The sequence below is a fragment of the Mauremys reevesii genome, linkage group 2 (assembly GCF_016161935.1).
Source record: "Mauremys reevesii isolate NIE-2019 linkage group 2, ASM1616193v1, whole genome shotgun sequence".
In the NCBI taxonomy this organism is placed as follows: Eukaryota; Metazoa; Chordata; order Testudines; family Geoemydidae; genus Mauremys; species Mauremys reevesii.
In genome coordinates this window covers 17,611,738-17,629,351 of record NC_052624.1, presented here as the reverse complement: position 1 = coordinate 17,629,351, position 17,614 = coordinate 17,611,738, and the positions used below count along the sequence as shown (strand labels likewise).

General features: G+C 45.8%; 1 protein-coding gene across 41 annotated transcripts in view; it reads right to left on the bottom strand.

Moving 5' to 3' along the window:
• The window catches only part of DPP6 (dipeptidyl peptidase like 6), a 714,691-nt gene that overhangs the window by 641,932 nt on the left and 55,145 nt on the right, over positions 1-17,614 (bottom strand). The window contains exon 3 of one of the 41 annotated variants that reach the window (XM_039524575.1): positions 12,154-12,222. The exons of the other annotated variants lie outside the window; for them this stretch is intronic. The gene's annotated coding sequence lies outside the window, so the exon portion shown is untranslated. The remainder of the gene's footprint in view (positions 1-12,153; positions 12,223-17,614) is intronic. 41 annotated transcript variants of the gene reach the window in all.

Genomic DNA, 17,614 nt, shown 5'->3' with positions numbered 1-17,614 from the left:
CCTGTGGAGTAACTTCGACAAGTCGCTTCACCGTGTCCTTCAGTTTCTTATTTGTAAAATGGAGATAATACTACTGACCTCCTTTGTAAAGCACTTTGAGATCTACAGATGAAAAGTGCTATAGAAGAGCTAAGTATTGTCATTATTTTTTATTATTATTATTGATGATGATGCTCAAGAAGAGCAGCACCCAGCCTGACTTTCAGATCCCAGGGGGAGTTTGCAATGCTGGCATTTGAAAAAATATCTTTTTTATGTAAACTGAATACCTCTGATATGGAATCAGTGACAAAGAGTGGCACATTAACCTTCAGACCACCACACTCAGAATACACCTGGCACTTCCAGTGATCACATTTTAAGATGGCCTCCATTATAGTACAGTACAGGCCTGCTTCCACTCTCACTTATATTGGGTTCACATGGGTGTATTTCCACTGATTACAGTGGTGTTACTACTGATTTACACCAGGCAAAATGAGAGCAGGAACTCCTCTAAATATGTAACAAGGCCATGTGACTGCATGCTTTTCAGTCTTCTGGGTTTGTTTGGGTGGCAAGCCACTAGTGTCCTCTAGGTTTCAGGGCATATGTCTATAAATTGCCTTCATGATCCCTTTTGGGGAGCGTGGCATGAATGTGCTTGTTGGAGACACCCTTGCTTACACTGTAACAAAAAGACAGATGAACCACCATAGAGCCCTGCAGCTGGAGTTAGATTGATTTGTAACTCACTCCAGCAGCTTTTAAATACAAGTAAATTGAAAATCTCTTCAGCAAACTGCTGAATTCAGCAAACTGCTAAAAGAAAAAAAAGCAACTGAGTATATTAATCCACAAAAACATCCACAGAACAAGACCAGTATGCTGCAGCAACTCAAAAATGAAAATTTAACCTACATTTTGCCTCTCTAGGGTCTGATGGGATGCACTTTGAGATCACACACACACACACACACACACACACAACAGGAAACTGATACCACCAAGAATTTTGAGCTTTTTGGACCCAGATTCCTGACCCCTAGACAAAGCCTTTATTAGCATGAATAGTGCAAACATGCAAAGGATTATACAGAGGTGGCTTTAAACAAATACACCTCTATCCTGATATAACGCGGTCCTCGGGAGACAAAAAAAATCTCACTGCGTTATAGGTGAGACCACGTTATATCAAACTTGCTTTGCCCCCCCGTTCCTCGTTCCCTGACCGCCCCCCTCCAGAGACCCCTGTCCCTAATCACTGCCAGGACCCCACCCCCTACCCACCCCCCCTGTCCCCTGACTGCTCCAACCCCTATCCACACCACCCCCTGACAGGCACTCACCGGCAGCAGCGGGAAGCAGAGCAGCCCGGCCCCAGCCCGCTCCACTCCGCTACCTCCCAGCCGCGGCGCTCCACTTCCCGCTGCCAGTGAGTGCGGGGAGGTTTGGGAAAGGATGCCCTCCAGCACTCACCTGCAACAGGAAGCGGAGCGACGCGGCCCCAGCCCACTCCACTTTCCTTGCCCCGGCCCCAGCCGTGTCGCTGGGGGGCGGCTGGGGACAGGTCCTGCACTCACCTGCCTGGCAGGAAGTGGAGCGCCAGGGCTGGGAGCTGGCGGAGTGGAGTGGGCTGGGTCCGCGTCATCCACTTCCCGCCGCAGGTGAGTGCGGAGGGCGTCCTTTCCCCAACCTCCTCTCACTCACCGGCGGTGGGAAGCGGCGCAGCCCAGCCCCAGCCAGCTCCACTCTGCCAGCTCCCAGCCGTGGCGCTCCACTTCCCACCGGGCAGGTGAGTGCAGGACCTTTCCCCAGCCACCCCCCAGCGCCACGGCTGGGAGCTGGCGGAGTGGAGCTGGGCTGCTCCACTTCCCGCTGAAGGTGAGTGCGGAGAGGTTGGGGAAAGGACACCCCCCGTACTCACCTGTGGCGGGAAGCGGAGCGCCCCAGCTGGGAGCTGATGGAGTGGCGTGGGCTGTGGCCGGGCTGCTCTGCTTCCGCCGCTGTTGGTGAGTGTGGTGGGGGGATCCCTTCCTCCAAACCCTCTCCCCCGAGCGACACGGCTGGGGCCGGGCAAGGGAAGCAGAACGGGCTGCTCCCGGCCCCCTGCTAATCCCCTGGCCCACTCTGGGACTGTGGGGTCCCCAAAAGTGCCCTACCACAGCTCCTGCCCCCCAGACCTGGAAGGAGCCCCTGACCGCCCCCAAGACCCTCTGCCCCTTATCGAACTCCTCAGCCCCAGCCTGGCCCAGCATCCTTAACACTCTGCTCAGAGCAGCATGTCAGAGCTTTACCGCCTTCTATGCGAACCCGCCTTATATCGGGTTGCGTTATATCAGGGTAGAGGTGTACCTGTGATGTAAGTGTGCATCCAAGTGCAACTAACAACTCTGTAGCAAAAGTAAAGTAAGGGGGAAATATTCTAAAAGCACTCTGTTCCATCACAGAAAACTAAAGATTCCCAGAAGTGTCGCATCAGTACCATAGCTCACACCTCTGATATGTAAATATCACCTTTACAAATATAAATCTTACATTATGCATCTTCAGAACACTAGTCTGGAATGGATAGGGTTTGACTGGAGAATCTGTCAGAGAGAACAGTGTAGGGGTGGACACTGCAAATTCTGCAGAACAGTCTGGAGAACCCTGCACCTAAAGGTGGCACACCTACAAAATAGATGCATGTCTACTCAATGCCCTAGAGACTATCTTGAAAATCTTTGCTGAAGCCTCTCTCTCTGCCCTGGAAGTGGCCAAGGAATAAATAGAACAGTTCTGAAATGCAAGCGGATATCCATCCAGTCTCTAACAGACTTCAGGAAAACAGCATCTGGTCCACTGTAGTTTCTGAATCACCGCCCTCCTTCAAACATGTCTACAAAGCATTCTCCCTACTTGTCTTTTAGAGAATAGTACCAGCAGAGGTGAAGGGCCCCTTCCCTATGCATCAGTAAAGAGTGAATTTAGGTCCTCTGCCAGAACATCCTCTTCCATTGGAAGATGGCAGGCAGCGAGAAATAGTAGATTTTCTCCACTGAGTAAAATAGAGCTTTTGACTCCTCTCTAGCTGCTGAGTTCTTTCCTGCTTGTTAAGTAGGGGGCAACCCTTCTTGTTGGATCTCCCCAAGAGTGCCTTTTCTTGCAGCTAGGATTAGAAATGACACAAGGGTTTTTCAAATTAACCGAATTCTCCAAAGCATTTATGTATAATCTCTTTGCAGCGGAATACTACCTGCCCAGACTGGCCCAAGTGCACCTCTACCCTCCACACCTGAAAGAGGACACCTGTAGATCTTTTTCCAACTCTTACAATAGCAAATGCTGGACTTCTACATAGAGGAAGATCAAGAAAACCCAGGCAATACGTTTATGAGAAGGAGGAGGAGAAGGAGTAAGTGCAAATGCCTGAAGTGGAGGTAGGTCCATACAACCCAGGGGACGAACAACAGTCAACTCCAAAACTGAGAATAATTGAAGAGCCTGTGAATACTGTTGTGGATCATCAATGAATCTGTACTTCAAAAGCAATGCTTTGCCTCTTTTCTTCTAGAAAAACCTTGGATGGCTCCAAGGTGCTGTTCACACAGTCCACCACTAATCCCAGGCTTTAGCAAAAAGAGCCCTGTTCCCTGGATTGTGAGGACTGTTAACTTGGAGGGTCCTCTACTCAGCCAGCCATTAAAGAAATCATGGTCATTTCCCTTCCACAGGTCTGAGACACTTCTGTAGATCAAGCATCAGGTCCTCAGCAATTGGCACACCCAACAGATTTGTTAATCCCCTCCCAAGAGTAAGTATCTAATTAACAAGGAGGTGTGAATGCACATATAGGATTAAAAATAGCCACAAAATTACATAGCTAGAATGACCGGTGCTTGAATGACAGATTTTACACAAAACAGCCTTGAGCTAGGAAAGTGCTATTGTCAAATAAGGGTTAGGTAAAGTTGTGAATAGGAAAGAACTGTGTGGGGTTTTTATCCAATTATTAGGTGTATAGCAAAGCTACATCTATAACATCATTTGAAAGTTATAATTAACAAATTTATTCTGAAAAGTAAATGACCAGTTTGGCATCATCTATCACAAGCTAAGCTGCTAACCTTTGTGTGCATGGATAATTGGCATAAGCTACAAACAGCTGAAAATGTGGGGAGAAGGCCTTGGTGAAATTGCAGTATAGTTAATTAGCTCTCTCTTCCCCCTCCCTCTATATAGAGAGAGATAGGTAGGAGTTGATTGGCATTGATGAGGCCCTGTGTCCTAGTTACAGGGTTAGCTAGCTATACCTTTGACCTCTCTCTCAACCAATCTGTGGGAACACCTTCCAAATAACAGATCCCAGCACCTGCATTTCTCTCTAGGTGGAATCCCGTGATGTACACCATCTTTACACTGGGACTCCAGATTACAGACCCCCCTGTATTTCCTTAGCAGGCCCAACTGGTTTTAACACCTGCCAGAGACTTCCCTTTGGGAGCTGTGATCAGTATGAAAATGTGGTGAGTCTGGAGTTCTTCAAACAAAGCATTATTTATTTAACCACACAAACACGGCAATCAGAGAGAAAAGGGTCCAAACAACAGAAGGCCTACATTCATAGTCCTTGTCTACATGGGCCATTAGTCCATGGCAAGACAGGATGTGAATCTACAGCATACCAAGTTGGTGTGCAGTAACATCCCATGCAGACACTGCTACAGTGCCCTAAAATTTCTGTGATGCCTTTTGACATACTGTTGTTTGAAACAGCAGTACATCAAAGGACACTACGGCACTTTTCAGGGCATTAGAGCAGTGTCTGCATTGCACAGTATTGCATCGCAAGCTGGTGTGCTGTAGATTCACACAGTAGCTTGACACGGGCCAATGTCCTAGGTAAACAAGCCCTTACCTAAAGCACAACATTTTCCCTCAAAATGTATCCCAGTCCAGCTTATCACAAGTACCCACACGATCAAGGCCCTTGTGTTCTGTCTGCATTTCTGCAGACCCTGCCTCTCCCCTCCCTCTTCATCAGGGCTGCTCTTTTCACAGTTTCCAAATCCTTTGTTTAAAGTTTCCCACTTGAAGGGCCTCAGCTAGGGATGGTTGTACCCAATTTGGACAGAGAGAAAACTTCAAAGGCCTTAAAACCTGTACTATAAATTAAGCACCAGTGACTAGGCCATCTAACTTTGGTTCTTCCAGCAGTGAAAACCACCTAAGATTTACTTAGCCCTTAGTTATCCTTTGGCAAGCAACACCATAAACAGCAAACAAAAGGGTCACAAAATAGACACAGAAATTACTACAGATTTATCACATGCTTCACATCTTGTACTCAAGAACTTGCAGTTAAATTAACAGATGAAGTCATCTCAGTCTCTTATGGCCCATATTATACAGACGGTCAGATTAGATGATTACAATTATCCCTTTTGGCCTTAGAATCTATTACTCTTTCCAGGTTGCAAACTAGGGAAACATTAGGATAATTTGGTTATTTGATGTCAAAGTTTCAGAGTCTCAGATCACCGTTAGATCAATAACTTGAAAGTTATTATAAAATTCTAATAATACCTATGTGCATTACTTTCCTGTCCATCAGAGACAGATTGCAATATTTGTGAAACTCAGGAAAAGACTGAAATCCATTTCTTTAACCAACAAAGATTCCTCTGAACTCCTGAGAAATCTGGCGCGGGGGGGGAGGGGGCAGGGGCAGTAATTAAATTTAATTAACAGTTGTGTCTAAAACCCTTATTGCTCTCATTAACAAATACAAGGAAATGTCTTCAGGACATACTGGATCTCTGCACTTAGCCATCTCCTGCTTGCAGATTTTTCAGTAGTCTTCAGAACCTAATGCAGGCCATCTCCCTTTGGAAAAACACCCACCATCTAGACGGGCATCAGAGCTGGCAGATCATGTGCTTTGGCTGGCAGGCTCCTGTTTTCAGCTACTCTCCGGAGATACTCTAGGCGGTGTCTCTTTGCTTATAGGCAGGATCCCTATGATTAGTTAGTTCTCCAGGACTCTGCTCTAAGATGAGTCTACATGGTTAGAGTCTTTTAACCTATCTGTGGCTAAGGACTGGGAGCTGCAATAAGGGTGACAATGGGAAGTACTCTATCCATCTCTCCCATGCCATAGCTGCCTACGAGGGAGGAACAATAGGCAAGACAGAGCCTCCAGCCAGGAAGCTACAGGCAAGGGCAGGAGGCGAGCCCTCAGGGAGCAATGATCAGGAAAAACGGGGCACTCAGCTAGAGATCCACAACCCAGCTAGGGCATGCCCAGTGTTGGTGGAAAGCAATCAGAATCCCTTCCTGTTCCAGAGTGAGCAGCAGCACTAAGGGTTATCGACCCAACCATAGCCCTCCACCCGCTCCAAGACAAGGAGACACCAAGGGCAGGACCTCAAGGAATCACCAGAGTTTTCCTGGACAACATGCCCAAGAGATACGGGAGCCAGCCAGGAGCACAGCAATTCCTGTGTTCCTAAAGCTAGTTCTATGAGACAGCCTTTTCAGTGAGAACCAGGACATTGGCTACCATTTATGCAAATAAAGTAAAGTATATTCATCAATATGCAAATTAGAGCATGGTTAATTAGCACAAAATATTCAGTCTTCTGAACCCTCAGACGTAACAGGTGTGGGGAATCATGGAGGAGTGGAATCAGAGGGATGGCCAGATTATAGGGGTAAAAGACTAGGAGTAGCAAACATGCTTCTCATATTACTCAGTGTCTTCACCTCAGCCTACCTCCACATCTGCCCCTCTTACCCTGTTCTCCCACTCCTTTTCCCTTCCTTTTTTCTTTCCATTTAACCGGTCACCTCCTCAATAACCCAATAAATAAATAACTTTAAAAAACTGTGGAACTAACATGCCATTTGCTACCATTACAGTGATCGCTTGGCTCGTGTTATACCCTTCCACTACTCTGTGTCCAGCTTGTCTACTTAGCCTGTTAACTGTTCACGGCAGGAACCATCTACTACTCTATTAATAACACAATGGAGCCCCCACTCTTGGTTGGCCTTTAGGCACTTGCTATTTAACAGGTTTATGATGTTAGTGTTGACTTACTGACGATAAAGGGGAAATGCTGAATCATGCAGGGGCCTCCTAAATTCCCATCCACTCTTTCACCTGAGCAGTAATTAGCGGAAGCAATACCATCTAAAAAGTGCAGTCTAAGAAAAGTGAGGCCTGAGAAGTGATAAGTTTTGAGGGACTGCCCCCATAGCTTCTAATTTTTTTAATACATTACTTTTTTTACTTTAAAGTGTAAAGATAGTAATTAAATCACAAAAAACTGTTTGCTCTGTTTTTCCACTGATACACATCAAACCACAAATCTAGGATACAACTGTGTGCAACGGACTTAGGTAAGATGTTGCAATACACAGAGCAGTAAGTGATTTTGGAGTAGTGAATCACCTTGTTTGTCCTTATATTCTGAAGCCTTCCATTCTCATCTGTGGGTGGAGTGGCTGTTAGTCTCCATCAGCATTGCCTGTCTCTCTGCACAGAGAAGTCTTTATTTTTAGAATTCCAGAGCACAGAACTGACCCTCCGTCTCCAAATATGTTTGCCAGCTCCTTCCCCCACACTTCTTTCTTCCCAGATGGCAGACAATAAATGGTTCCTGTCTGAGTAGGGAAGGAGAATTCAGAACCTGGAGCTGATCCCATGCTAGTTAGTAATGCCTTGATTGAGGGATGACTGGGAAATGCCTGCTGTTTGGTCTTTTCTTCTCTCAGCAATTGGAGCTAATTCTCCCATAAATATCTAAGGCCGGGGTGGAAAAGGAGAAATGATCGGGAAAACAGTTGTATATAAAAGAGGCAAATTTTCTAGAGGAGACCTGTTCCTTTACCACCCCCAGCCCCCACACACGGGTCCAAAAGGGGTATTTAAGTGGCTTCTTCACTGGAGATGAGCAAGCAAGAGAAGAGGTCTGAACTCAGCCCTTTAGCCATTGCTTCCCAAATTTCCTTGGGAATTCTTCCAGGCTCAGCTTCATGGGATTCGTCTTCCCTGAAGATGACCTGTGTAGGAGACTTTCTTGTCCTAGTTTGTCAGGGGCACGAATCTAAGGCAGTGTAAGAGCTGGACCAAGAATACATGATTAAATCCTCTCCTCTTTTAAACTGAGGCTAGGGAGTTTCAAAGGAGCCTAAGGCAGTTAGATCCCAAATCTCATCGGGATTTGGGCAGGCTTCTTTGAAAACCCAAGAGCAGCAACCTTGTGAGGCCATTCCTGGAAGTGAGACCTCTTACATTACAACAGATCTTATTAAATCTGGCAATGCATCGTTGTTTCCCTTTGTTGTCTTCTATGATGTGACTGGCCTGCCCTTGCCTCTAACCATGTGACTTGCTGGCAGAGGAAGATTTAACCAGTGTCTGAGACTAGTCCTGTGGGGAATCCGGCAGGCTTGGTGTGCTGTAAGGAAACTTGTCTCACTATGGCTGGTTTTAACGGTGATGTGGTTGAAGGTAATTCATACTCTTCTCTCAATCTGGCGAGGTTAGTCAGAGATGGTGCAATGGAGACAGACCAAAAAGCAGTGATGTGCAAAAAGCAATCAAGTTTGGAGTTATGGGTCACCTCAGATAAGACTCCTAAGTGGATAAAACTGCACTGGAAACTAGCACTTGAGAGTCTGGGGAACAACCTGTGACGGGGTGTGCATACCCCTCAAGATAGGGTTAACTCCACATTATGGGCTGTGGACGTCTCGCCCTGTAGACTGTGCTGGGCATGTTCCAGCTGCTACCACAGAATAAAAAGGAGCAGCCCAGCTCATTTTAGGCTGATGGCCAAGCAGAGAGAACGCTTGGTGGAGGCTCCAGGCCAGGAGCTGCTACAGCTGTGGACTGCAGGAGCCTGAAGACGGGCGACTGGACTGGTGACCTGCTATCCTCAGCAAGCAGCTGGGAGCCAGAGTTCTAGGGAGTGAACCCCACCAGTGAGCCCAGAGGCCCCGATGGCATAGCAGCTGCTACCTCAGGAACCGTGGTAGGAAGTGGCCCAGGGAGGCAAGGGGAGTGATATCTACCACCCGAGCAAGGTCTCCGCTGACTCCCCTAGGTGGCGGCCCGCTTCCCAACTCCAGCCATTAGGCCACACAGCCCTGACCCTAAGGGGAGTCATACTGACTCCAGCTGCTAGGCCACGCTGTTTTCAGCCAAAGGACAGTCTGGTAGGCTGTAACCCTGATGGGATCGCGCCCTGCCCCAAAGGAGGACAGGGTGTGCATACCCCACAACACAGCACCAAATTCTAGTTCTTAGCAAAAGAAAAAGTGCTTATGGGGTTTTAGCAAGAGGTCCAACTGAAACTAGACAAATGCTCTATGAAATGGAATGGATGGGAATTTAGGAGGCCCTTGGTAACCAAGCTGGGTTATTAAGCCTTTGAAATATAGCTATTTACCATTAATAAATGGTCTTTGTATCCTTAATAGTCCATCTCCTTGAGAAAGCAGTGAGAACAAATCTTCCTGTACATGTCGGTAACTGGAGAAAACTGTTTTGGAAAGTGAGGGCAGCTGCCTAGATCGGGGCAGGTGGGGAGTGGACTTGATAATAGAAATCTCTGGATCTAAGCTGGTATTGGTCTCTGGATAGCAAACAATGCTGATCAGAAGGGTCAAAGACAGAAGATATTTTGTCTCTGTAGCCAAGGTGAGAATGCCTTCTCTTGTTTAGCTTGTGAAATGTACATCAAGATATGTTAAGCAAACCATTTATTTTGTTTTCATTCCATTTTCTCACTGTTTTTATTAAATCTTGTTTTAAGATTACTGTTACACGGGCAATTTCACAAACATCCCCAAACAGAACAGGGTACTCCTGTATCCTCCAAGGAGTGACGCTGAACAATAAAAAGTTCCTGGAACCCACAACCCATCACTCAGAGAGCATGGGCAGACATATCTGCTTCCAAAGAGCTGTGTTGCCGTCAGCTGTGGTGGGCAAACACATTGGGGAGAAGCCAAAAGATGAAGGGGAGGGCTGGAGTTGGAGTGGCTGCCAGATACAATACCTAAGAAGAACAGATTCTTAGGAGGTTCCCAGCTGAAAATACTGCAAAGATAGCTTCACTCATGCAGTTTCATTTCTTCTGGTGCACAGTCTGGCTCAAAGCCAGAAGAGCAACATGAGAAGAAAAACGTATATGTATTTCTACCTGATCGTTTCAGAGCCTTGCAAAAGGTTGAGTTGCTGTTTAATTCTCTAACCTGCTGAGGGATTGAAGGATGAAGGATTCTCTAACCTGCTGAGGGATTGAAGGAGGAGTGATGGTCATTGAACCACTATGTTCTTGCAGGGCAGATGTAACAGAAGACCTAATGGGTCTGATTGGGTCTGATTTTCCAATAATGCCAACAACCTGATCGTCCTGTGTGCATGCAAACTTCTTGTGAACTATCACCTGCAAGCGTAGGCAATGGGTTTAGCATGTGAAAATTCTATCCCCACTGATACTCCATAAAAGTATGGGCAAAGATTTGTGTGAGGGTAAAGTTGCATGTACAAAATAGAGGACACTTTTTGAAAGCCAAGTCCAACAGATCTTTTTCATTTATAATTTCTACTGGTGAGATGCCAAAAGTTTTGGGAAACGCATTGGTGCTACTTCCTTTCAGTCCCAGAATGGCGTGCAGAGAACATGGAAGGCATAACCCTGTGATTTTTTTTCAGTATATTGTTATTAAATTTAGCAAGAATATAGAACTCCTCAGTCACAAATCTAATTAAAAGCAACATTCTATCTGAAAAAAGCAACAAAGAGTCCTGTGGCACCTTATAGAATAACAGTCTATAAAGTGCCACAGGACTCTCTGGGTACGTCTACACTACCCACCGGATCGGCGGGTAGCGATCGATCTATCAGGGATCGATTTATCGCGTGTAGTGTGGACGCAATAAATTGATCCCCAATTGCTCTTCCGTCAACTGCTGAACTCCAGCTCAGCGAGAGGCGGAAGCAAAGTCGACAGGGGAGTCGCAGCAAATGACCCCGCACTGTGAGGACACGGGGTAAGTCGAACTAAGATACATCGACTTCAGCTACGCTATTCTCATAGCTGTAGCTGCGTATCTTGGGTCGATCCCCCCCCCCAGTGTAGACCAGGCCTTAGTTGCTTTTAACAGATCCAGACTAACACGGCTACCCTCTGATACTATTCTATCTGAAGTAGATCCGAATTTTAATCACCACATTTTAAATATTTTTATGGTGATGGCTGCAAAGGAGAAATTACGTATCCTAAAAATTTAAACAAACGTTTAATAACCCCAGTCATCAACCGAAAATATGTGCAAACTTGAACTTTACATATCAAGGGGCCAGATGTGGTCCAATACATTTTAAGTGAAAGCATTTTAATCTGCCAAGACCTGTGAGCAGGGTACTACTTCTCCTGCAACAGTTGAGGATTTCCTAATACAGTTTGTGGTCTGTAGCCCCTTGTTCATGTTTAGGGGTTTGTGATATCATTAACTTTTACAGGAAAAATAGCCCCCACAACACTTGGATCCTGCCACATAAATGAAAACAAAACTGGGCCTGAATCCTGCATGTGGGTGGACATTTGCACCCATAGCACATCCCACTGAAGCCAACAGAGTGTCATGTGGGTCTACCCAGGTGCAAGAGCCTGCAGGTTCTGGGTCCTAATCATTTAGTTTTTAAAATAAACTACAAGCTGGGCCAAATTTTTCAAGTGGTTTCAACACAGCACCCAATCCTATGCAGTTGGTGTCCAGTTATCAGGGAGCCACAGGGAACACAGGTCCCCAAAGCAGACAGAGACTTTCCAAGAAGCATGACCTTGCTCTATAGCATATCCCTCAAGATCTGCAGTGTTTGGCAGCTGCATTGGAGCCCAGCCTGTGGAGGGGGGCAAAAGTCATCACCAAAATGTAATGATTTGGGGAAAACTGCATGGTTTGCTGAGCAGAATTTTCTCTGCATTTGGGAACCCTGGGTCACCTGCTTAAATTGTAAGTTCTTTGGGGCAGGGACCATCTTTTTATTCTGTGTTTGTAAAGCACCTAGGACATGACTGGGGTTCCTAGTAACTACTCAATGTCAATACTATAAATGTCAACTTAAGCCAGTGTAAGATTTCCTTGTAAATAAATAATACAGAAATGATCACTTTATGCCTTCCTGTGCTTTTTGAATTCAGCCACTGGTATGCCCTGCATCTGGAACAATGTATTATAACCTGGAATTAATGACAAGATATTTGATTATTTTTGTTATCTCTTTGATAGCAGCTGCTGCAATTAAACTTTTAAAACTCTACCGAAGATTTATTACTTGCTGTAACGTGGGATGTTCATGCTGGAGAAAAACTTTCAATATTATTTTACACTCATAAAATGGAGGGTTTTTTCCCCTGGGGTCTTGTGTATGTGCGTTTTCTCCATACTTTTCCCTGACAGTTTTACTAAGTTGTTATTGTTTATTATTTGTATTGTAACAACACCTAGATGACCCAGCCCAATTGAGCCAGGCATCATAGGAACACATAACAGAAAGGCAGCAGTATTGCCAACTCCAAATTTTCAAAAGAAAAAAATAAATAAATAAAGCTCCCTCCCCTACCCCCTCAAAAAAAAATCATGAGATTGGCTTTAAAACCATCATTAAAAAAAACATATTTAGTTATTTTTATTTGCTTTCTGAACCTTTCAGGTTGCAAGCTTTTCTCCACAGTTATCCTGGGGGGCTAGGAACTTCCTTTAAAAGAAATAATTAAATCTGAGATTCTCATATGACTCCAGGAGCAGGGACTTTGAGGGGAAAAAAAAGTTCACCACAAAACATCAGGAGACTTGCAATAAAATCATGAGAACTGGCAATACTGAGACAGTCCCTGTCCTGCAGAGAACATAAGAACGGCCATACTGGGTCAGACCAAAAGTCCATCTAGCCTAGTATCCTGTGTTCCGACAGTAGCCAATGCCAGGGGCTTCAGAGGGAATGAACAGAACAGGTCATCATCAAGTGATCCATCCCCTGTCACCCATTCCCAGCATCTGACCGCTGTGGGGAGCCCTGAACCCTCCAACTGCCCTGATCAGGAGGACGGGGTGCTTGAGAGCAGCCCCTGGCCCACATCCCTGCCCCCCGGGGCATGCCGCCCAGGGCAAGTGGAGGGTCTGGGGCTCCCTGGGCGGCTCTTACCATGGCCTGGTTCCCGCTTACAGTCTAGCCAGGGGGTGGAGCCGTGGGTGGAAGAGGAGGAGCAGGGGGTGGAGCCCTATGGTGAGGGAGATGTGGGAGGCTCAAATGTTCTTTGTGCCCAGAACCCCAATAAATCTTAATCAGGCTCTGCCCACAGGCCATTCTCCCCCGCCTATTCAAGCCTGAATTTGTACATTTGACCAAAGTTTAGCATTTTAGGCCAGAAGGGACAATTAAATCATCCTGTCTGACCTCCTGTGTATCACAGGCCACCAGCACCCACACATTAAAGCCAACAACTGAAATGAGACCAAAGTATTAGACCCCATAGGAGACTAAACTATTACATGCCACAGACAGAATAGAAGGCACTGAGGTGCACCAGTGCTCAAGGCCCCTGCAGTGGCAGGGAACTGATTGAGATATATCCAGGTAATCCTGGCAAGTGACCTGCACCCACATGCTATAGGAGAAGGCAAAACTTCCCCAAGCCACTGACAATCTGACCTGAGGGAAAATTCCTTCCTGTCCCCACATGTGTCCATCAATTAGACGCTGATCAGATGAACAGTCAGTTTTAAGGACTCACTCCCTAGAATAAACATGCTTATTCCACAACACTAGCTAAGGTCTGTGCAAGAGTCAACAAAATGTTATAGTTCGTGACACCAAAGGCTATTAACAGAAAAGCACAAATACTTGACCTTTGTCCATCATTGGGGACATGACCCAAAGCCCACTGAAATCAACAGAAAGACATTCACAACCAAATTAGTGCAGTCTTCTTGCTAAAAACCAGACTGAGGAAATCTCAGGTCCAGATTGCACCAAAGTTACCTTATCCCTTTCTCAATAATCTTATGCAAAAAGGGATAATTGTGGTGATCACCAATGTCAAGAGATGGACAGACAGTGGAAGATGTGGTATATTGAAAACTGTTAAATTTACAAGCTATCACTTTAAATTCTAAGGGATTTTGTGATCCTTCTTGAAGCCTAGGGGGAAGCATGCAATCTCTCCTCAGCACTCAGTCTGAAAAAGAGGCAGCCTGGGGCAATATAGGTTGAGTTGTGCTTTTCTGCCTTAGGTAGCAGCCTGCTATGTCTCTCTGTGTATTTGGTTGCTGTGTAGTAGATTTCTGAATTCTAAGAAATAAAGTAGCATTACACTGCAACCCTTCAGGAAGAATATTTATGTTTCATTTCTAACTCGCTGGATTTATGCCATGAACATGACAGACAGACATTTGCAGAGTTGCAGACAATCTTCATGAATTAGTTTCCACCCAAGAAATAAGATTAAGGGCCTAGTTCTGTGCTGCCTGGCAACTTAAGTCAAGTCATTTATGTAGAAAACTGCATGGAACTTGTCAGGAGGAGCACAGGTTGCAGGAGGGAAGAGACTGGAGAGGCACCAGTAAGTCAGTCTGTTTGCCCATGGCTGGCATCTCTGTAAATAGTTCTCTTAATGAAAAGTCAGTTTAGTTCAAAAAACATGGAGTCCCTCATGTTAATACCCAGCATGTAGTACATAAAACAATATGCACCTGTGCAAAGTGAGTATAAATCACAACCATTCTGATGTGGTAGCATATTACACCCCTTACCTGGGTGTTAGTGACTGCCTAAGGTACAAAGCAGTGAAGAGCTAAGCTTGAAATGTTTGCAAAGTGATCAGAGTAATGTATTAAATGCCAACATTATCTAACTGCACTGGATCAACAGTTTGTTACTAATGAACAAAAATAACTATTCATACAAACATTTAATATTTGAAATTTTATCAATTCATTTCCCATGTATTGATTTTCTCTCATCTGAAAATGTCAGCATGGTTCAGCTGGCAACACTCTCCTCTTTCAGCTGGATAATTGTGGGTCCAAATCCCACACAAGGATTTGGGATTGTACCTAAATACAGTGCTATTCTAAGGATAGTCTACTATTGAAAGATATAGGTAATACAAGACTTCAGGTCAGATGTCATACCAAGGTCCTGCAGTCATGTCTTCTTTAGTGGCAATCTTGGTTGCAATTTAAAAAGAAACGAATAGATGACTGCAATATTCTAAAGCTATATTCCCTCAGATTCTATTATACAAAGCTGTGTGACTTACTCACAAGCACAACTGTGCTTCTTGCCCAGTGTCTAGATGTTGATGTAGTAGGAACTGCAACTGATTATCACAGTTGGGTCTGAGCAAGTGCCTGCATACATTTATCCATGACTGACTTTTGTACACAAATATCAAATGTGCATGTAAAAGTCAGCAATATGCATGCTTACATGCCAACTGCATTAAGTAGCTGGCCATGAAAATGTCTGATTTGCACATGCACATGGGTTGTTTGTGCTCACACATGTATCTGTGCAAGCACACACTCCTAATTTTAACAATCTCACCCATCACTTACTCCTATATCAGACAATATGATTAAATATTTAGGGGAAGGCTTGCAAAAGGACGTTGGAAATGTGACTCTATTGGCTTTCCCATCATTTCCAGAGCCAGGGTGCCCTCATTCTTGTTTGCCCCAGCCTATTACACAAATCTTTTCTGTCGTTGCTCCCCTCTATCTATCTGCCACCAGACTAATTTCTGTCTCTTTGCACAATCTAGGCCCTGCTGATGGGAGGACCTTCTCTGCATCCCCTGCTTTTCAGAACAGCCTTCCTGTGTCTCTCCTGCTCACTGCTTTTTTCCCTGGATGTAACAAGCTCCACTGGAAAAAAAATCCAGAGCCACCCCATCACCACCTTATTCTCCTTAAACCCACTCATGCCATGCTGCTACCAGAACTGTTGCCAGTGTAGGGCAGCTGGGGAGCTATACTGTGAACACAGCTAGCTAATGTGATTGGTCACATTATTGTTACATCACCCCCCCCCTCCATTCCTTATTCATTTGTCTGTTTCATCCGCCTGTTACATCTTGTCTTCAATCAAGATTGTAAACACTTTGGGGCTAGGGCTGTGTCTTGCTATGCTTGTCTAACACAATGGGGCCATGGTCCCAGCCTGGAGCACCTAGGAGCTAATGGAATATAAATAATATTAATAGTTGCCTAAACCATCTATTTTCAAATCTCAGCAGAAAGCATTATTCTTCTCTTGCCTGCAGCTCTTAATTTGTCTCTGCCTCTGCCATTACTTACAATTTAATGCTCTGGCTGTTATTTAACTCTGCAAAGCATGCAGTTTATATGAGAGATGGGATACAAATTCAACTAAGTTATGGTGTTACCGTAAATAACTAAGTAAGAAAAAGCCCTCAGATTAATTTTGATCTGTTTTCAAATCATAACAGGAAAAACAGTTTAAAAATCAGGGAAAATACATTTCTCTTGGTAGGAGTCAAAATAAACCAAACACGTTACCAACCCACTTATTAGCTGCTGTTAGTCTAGGGCTTGGAACATTAAAAGTGCCATGGAAGTGCTAAAATGTGCTCGAAGTGCTATTCATGCCCTGTACGGGAGAGTGCCTTCCCCCTACACTGTCTCCTACCTGACAATTACGGCTCAGGCTTCTAAAAAAGCTTTTCTGTAGGTATTTTAGGTGATCAGAGCTGCAGGTGACAAATGTAACCTCAGAAGTACCCTGTGGTTTAGCAGCCTTCAGAGCTCCCACCTAAGAGCATTAGCCGAGCAGCATGTGTGCGTTGGAGAGGTCCTCCCTTTAAAACCAATCATAATAATTGCCAAGCATCCCACCAACATTTGCTGGTGGCAGAAATCGCTCGCGGGGGGGGGGGGGAATCCCGGCTGCACTGCAGTCAAGCAAATAACCTGTCCCAGCTCCAATAAGTGCATCTCCAAATTATCAGCTGCGAAATATACTCCCGCCTGGGGGAGCCTCTCAAAGCTGGCCCGGACCTCCAGCTCTCAGCCAGCAGAGGGGCAGGCAAAGAATGGGGGAGTGTTACAACCCTGCAGCATGCACGTGAGGCTCAGTTCCTGCAGGGGGCGCTCTGTACTGGGCTCCAGTTTCATACACTGGGCGGGCAGCATATAGCAGCATGCGCTGCCCTTTCGACTGAAAGACACAGAGGCTGCCCCCTTGCTAAGATCCAAAAAGCCGCCCGTGTTAACTGGTCGGCGTGCCTGGGTGCCTGCCCCCCGGGGTGCAAAGGAGCAGCTCGGCCTGTGGTTTAGGACACGCTGGAGGTGGCAGCGCGATGCCTGTTGAGGGCTTACGTGGCCCCCGGGCACAGCTCCCCAGCTGCTGCTGTAGCTTCTCCGCCCCTGCCCAGCTGGGAGGCTGGCGTCTGAGACTCGTGGATCAATTGCTGATTTATGGTGCAGGACGGCGCGATGGGCCACACAAATTGCACATGGGTAAGGGAGCAGCAGGACTCTCAGCAGCAATCCACATTTCACCCCTGCTCTGAGAACCGGCGGGGGGGATACAGAATTGTGCATTAAATC